This window comes from Leopardus geoffroyi, chromosome A1, assembly GCF_018350155.1.
Source record: "Leopardus geoffroyi isolate Oge1 chromosome A1, O.geoffroyi_Oge1_pat1.0, whole genome shotgun sequence".
Lineage (NCBI taxonomy): Eukaryota > Metazoa > Chordata > Mammalia > Carnivora > Felidae > Leopardus > Leopardus geoffroyi.
In genome coordinates, this window is record NC_059326.1 from 3,723,022 (window position 1) to 3,729,021 (window position 6,000).

The window sequence follows — 6,000 nt, forward strand, 5'->3', positions numbered from 1 at the left end:
AAATAATGTGAAATAAATCTCATTAAACATGGAAAGTTTCTACACAGAAAATTATAAAACATCAAGGGAAAAAACTGATGTAGAAGAATAAAAGATATATCATGGTCATAAATGGAAGAGACAATATTGTAAAGATGTGAATTCTCTCCATATTGATTTATAGATTCAATGAACTATCGTTCGAAATCCCTTTAGGTTCTTTTATGAAATTGGCAGCTGGTTCGAAAACTTATGTGGGAATGTGAAGGACCGAGAGTAGCCAAAAGAGAAGAAAAGAGATGTGCCCTAACAGACATCAAGATTTATTTTTAAACTATGGTAAATAAGGAGTCTGGGACTGGGTGCAGAGATAGGCAGACCAATGAGACAGAAGTGAGAGACCCCAGATAAACCCACACACAGACACTTGATTTGTGACACAGATGGTTCTGTAAAGTCCTGCATGTGGCCTTCTTGATAAACAGAACTGGGAAAGTCTATGTGTATCTATTGGAAGACAGGAAATAATATCTAATCACATCTAATCACTCAATCTAACAATGTAGAAGTTGCTCATCCCTTTATTAAAAGCAGTTTTCACTTAGCATCACACTCTCCAGTTCCATCCACATCGCTACAAAAGGCCATATTTCATTCTTTCTCACTGCCAAATAGTATTCCATTGTATATATAAGCCACATCTTCTTTATCCATTTGTCAGTTGATGGACATTTAGGCTCTTTCCATAATTTGGCTATTGTTGAAAGTGCTGCTAGAAACATTGGGGTACAAGTGCCCCTATGCATCAGCACTCCTGTATCCCCTGGGTCAATTCCTAGCAGTGCTATTGGTGGGTCATAGGGTACTTGTATTTTCAACTTGTTGAAGAACCTCCACATTGTTTTCCAGAGCAGCTGCACCAGTTTGCATTCCCACCAACAGTGCAAGAGGGTTCCCGTTTCTCCACATCCTCGCCAACATCTATAGTCTTCTGAGTTGTTCATTTTAGCCACTCTGACCGGCGTGAGGTGGTATCTCAGTGTGGTTTTGATTTGTATTTCCCTGATGATGAGTGATGTTGAGCATCGTTTCATGTGCCTGTTGGCCATCTGGATGTCTTCTTTAGAGAAGTGTCTATTCATGTTTTCTACCCATTTCTTCACTGGATTATTTGTCTTTCGGGTGTGGAGTTTGGTGAGTTCTTTATAGATTTTGGGTACTAGCCCTTTGCCCGATATGTCATTTGCAAATATCTTTTCCCATTCCGTCGGTTGCCTTTACTTTTGTTGACTGTTTCCATTGCAGTGCAGAAGCTTTTTATCTTCATGAGGTCCCGATAGTTCATTTTTGCTTTTAATTCCCTTGCCTTTGGAGATGTGTCCAGTAAGAAATTGCTGCGGCTGAGGTCAGAGAGGTTTTTTCCTGCTTTCTCCTCTAGGGTTTTGATGGTTTCCTGTCTCACATCCAGGTCCTTTATCCATTTTGAGTTTATTTTTGTGAATGGTGTGAGAAAGTGGTCTAGTTTCAACCTTCTGCATGTTGCCGTCCAGCTCTCCCAGCACCATTTGTTAAAGAGGCTGTCTTTTTTCCATTGGATGTTCTTTCCTGCTTTGTCAAAGATGAGTTGGCCATACTTTTGTGGGTCCAATTCTGGAGTCTCTATTCTATTCCATTGGTCTATGTGTCTGTTTTTATGCCAATACCATGCTGTCTTGATGATTACAGCTTTGTAGTAGAAGCTAAAGTCTGGGATTGTGATGCCTCCTGCTTTGGTTTTCTTCTTCAATATTACTTTGGCTATTTGGGGTCTTTTGTGGTACCATTCAAATTTTAGGATTGCTTGTTCTGGCTTTAAGAAAAAATGCTGGTGCAATTTTGATTGGGATCGCATTGAATGTGTAGACTGCTTTGGGTAGTATTGACATTTTAACAATATTTATTCTTCCAATCCATGAGCAAGGAATGTTTTTCCATTTCTTTGTGTCTTCTTCAGTTTCCTTCATAAGCTTTCTATAGTTTTCAGCATAGAGATCTTTTACATCTTTGGTTAGGTTTTTTTCCTAGGTATTATATGCTTCTTGGTGCAATTGTGAACAGGATCAGTTTCTTTATTTGTCTTTCTGTTGCTTCATTATTAGTGTATAAGAATGCAACTGATTTCTGTACATTGATTTTGTATCCTGCGACTGTGCTGAATTCATGTATCAGTTCTGGCAGACTCTTGGTGGGGTCTATCAGGTTTTCCATGTATAATATCATGTCATCTGCAAAAAGTGAAAGCTTGACTTCATCTTTGCCAATTTTGATGCCTTTGATTTCCTTTTGTTGTCTGATTGCTGATGCTAGCACTTCCAACACTATGTTAAACAACAGCAGGGAGAGTGGACATCCCTGTCGTGTTCCTGATCTCAGGGAGAAAGCTCTCAGTTTTTCCCCATTGAGGATGATATTAGCTGTGGGCTTTTCGTAAATGGCTTTTATGATGTTTAAGTATGTTCCTTCTATCCCGACTTTCTCGAGGGTTTTCATTAAGAAAGGATGTTGAAATACATCATACAGAGAAAGACAGATACCATATGTTTTCAGTCTTATGCGCATCCTGAGAAACTTAACAGAAGACCAGGGGGGAGGGGAAGGAAAAAAAATTTAGAGAGGGAGAGAGCCAAACCATAAGAGACTCTTAAAAACAGAATAAACTGAGGGTTGATGGGGGGTGGGAGGGAGGGGAAAGTGGGTGATGGGCATGGAGGAGGGCACCTGTTGGGATGAGCACTGGGTGTTGTATGGAAACCAATTTGACAATCAATTTCATATTTTAAAAAAAAGGCAGTTTTCACTACAGAGTGCCCAGGGAACAGTGATCAGCAGCAGCCCCCAAATGAGAGAGATGGTGGCACTAATGGCCAGCGACCACAGCTGCCACCAGCAAGCCTTCCTTCCTTGGCACTCACAGTGCCAAGTGTCCCCACAAGCATCACCATCATCAAAACCATGGCTCTGACACCTGGCACCTGGCCCCGCCACTCTCTGGGCTACTGAAGTGGCCTCTTCACCAGTCATGGTGAGCAACCCAGCCACTCAAACACCTGCAGCTGCCCAGGTGAGGATGTCCATCTCTTCTGCTGTCCACACGTCCACCCATCCTGTCATTTAGCTGCACACATCAGGGACTATGATAATGGCCCGGCAAAGCCAGGTAGCGACCACGCTGGTGGGTGGGGTCATCAAGGCCACCGCCCTGGTGAAAAGCCCCATCTCTATCCCAGGAGGCGGCGCTCTGACTTGCAATCTGGGCAAAGGACGTTGGTAGCCCGGGTCAAAGGGTCCCTGTCAGCTGGGACCGTCCTAAAGCTGGGGACCTCGGCAGATGGCAAGCCCACCCCAGTCATCCGTGCCATGCAAGCTGGTGGGACTGGGACTAAGCCCATCATCCTGGCCATTCTGGCAGGCCAAGCCCAACACAGCACCATCATCGAGACCATCCCCATACCAGCCACAGGCAGGACCAGCAGTCTTGACATCAAGTCTTTTCACCACCATCATCACCAAGGTGATGACTTCAGGAACGGGAGCACCCACCGAAATCACTGCTGCTGTTCAAAATGCCACTGGCCATGAGAAGCACGGAGTGAGCCAGGTGGTGCTAAAGAGGGTCCCCGGACAGCCAGGCAGGCACTGTCCTCTGCTCCGTGCCCGTTGAGGGGTGTTCACCTGGTCATGACTGTCACCGTCTCCACCATCAAGCCAGCCGTCACCGTGTTGATCACGAAAAGCGTCCCAGATGTCACAACCCTCGGCAGAGGGACAGGCAGCATTCCCCCCAGCCTTGCAGAGCTGCGGGCCACCGCACCGGAGCCTCCCTGGCCCATCACTACCTTGGGCACCATTGCCATCCCTTCAAGCCAGATGATTAGCCCCCACTGCTGTCACCTTGCTGGTTGCACAGACCACGGTGATGAGGCTTGGTGGGCGCACCATTGCCACCATCACCATGCAGCCTATCTCCCAGCCTACCCATGTGCCTCCAATCACAGTGCCCAGGGAGGTCAAGTGCAGCCTGTGCATGACCTTCCTGTGTCCGTCCTAGCCTCACCTACGACACAACAGCCCATGGCCGGTCACCACGGCTGACTTGGTGCAGGGTAACATGTAGCCCGGGACGGTGTCACGTAGCCTGGCACTGAGATGCCGGTGGGCTACAACCCACCCTGTGAGACCCATGAGACAGGCACCACCTACACCCCCTCCCCACCACTGGGGGTTGTGGCCAAGCCTGAGGGTAGGTAGCAGCTAGCTTCCTGCCCACCACCCCTGTGAGATGCACCAGACCACTTCCATTGGTACCACCATATCAGTCAGCCCTGGTGCCCTGCTCCCTGACACTGTCCTCTCCCACAGGACCCTCGAGTCCAGCTTGAAGGTGGCAGCACGACTTATTGTCACCCCCAGGCCAGTGCTTCACTGCCAGCTCCTTTCTGGACACAGAGGGTATGTCTCAACCATCCTGTGAGACACACAAGACAAGCAGCATGCCCATGGCCATGATTGTCACCTCCAACATAAGCTCAAAAAAAGATCCCCCACCATCTGTGACCAAGGACGGGTGGACAGCATCCAGGGCAACGGTGTGAACATCACCGGCTCCAGTGCCATCACATCAACTGTGTCCTTTACACGGACGTGGGCTATGACCCTCGTGATAATTTCCAGAAGGTACCCACTTCTGTTTATGTTCAATTAATACTAGCTGCCATAATGAACTCCAAAATCTGAGCGAGTTAAACCTATGGCATGGCTTCTCGCTTAGGTAACAATACTGAGTTTTTCTGGTTGACGTGCACTGCAAGGAAATCCATACGTGCAGACTCCTTTCAGGGAGGGGCTCTGGCATCTATAATTTGAGGGTTCATGAGGTCATGCTTAGGATAGTCGCCACTTCCTTCCATTCCAGCAAGGAACGCAATTTATCCAATTAGAACAAGAGTTCCAACAGAACATTCTTTGCTCAAGGAGAAAAATTCTAAAATGCCACTGTAGAATTCTACAATTATATTTTTTGTCACTTTTTTTTCAACGTTTATTTATTTTTGGGACAGAGAGAGACAGAGCATGAACAGGGGAGGGGCAGAGAGGGAGGGAGACCAGAACCGGAAACAGGCTCCAGGCTCTGAGCCATCAGCCCAGAGCCTGACGCGGGGCTCGAACTCACGGACCGCGAGATCGTGACCTGGCTGAAGTCGGACACTTAACCGACTGCGCCACCCAGGTGCCCCTGTCACTTTTAAAGACGCTTCATTTAATTTATTCATTTGCCTTCTTTCTTTTTTTATGTATAAAATGCAACGTGTGAGCTTTGGTTTTAGTAAGCACAACGGGCTTACACATGCACGGTGGTTCAGTATTATGAATAAATATTCGCAGTTGATTTTGAATAAAATGCAACTAGCGTCTTGACATCACACTTTCCCAGTTTGCTCTTAAGGCTTGCCCAGACAAGGAACAAACATTCTTCCCATAGGCGAATCTACTCTTCTTTTCACTCCACCCAGGGGTCCCTTGACCATCCTTCCCACTCACGGCAGTGTGTGGAAAGCAGGGGTGCGACCAACCACAAAGAGGTCACATTCCAGAAATGGAGTGATAATTGCCTAAAGTGTTCAAAAGGAGACATAGTTGGAAGATGTGTCGTTCCACGTGCAGACTCTAAAACTCCCAATAGTAAATTTAAGTGACAAGGAAATGCATTATCAATTACAGTTTCCTTGATACTCTGAGACAGTTTGTGTTAGCATGCTGAAGCACAGAACACCTTTGAGAGGCTGGCTGGAGTTCAAAGTTCATGGAGGCAGCACCACGGATGGTGCAGATCATGATAAAGATGCGACCAGCATTAAATGAATGGACTTAGGGAACTGTAGTATTGTCTCACCAGAGACAGGTTTCAAAGGGTTTGGAAGGGAAGTCTTTTCCAGTTAGAGCCTTTAAATGAGACTGCAGTCACAGCCGCCATCTTTTGTTTGT

The 6,000-nt window shown here is 46.5% G+C and overlaps 1 pseudogene; it reads left to right on the forward strand.

The window, feature by feature from the left end:
- The window catches only part of LOC123575682, a 51,586-nt pseudogene extending 47,476 nt beyond the window's left edge, over positions 1–4,110 (forward strand).
- The last annotated feature ends 1,890 nt before the right edge of the window (positions 4,111–6,000 follow it).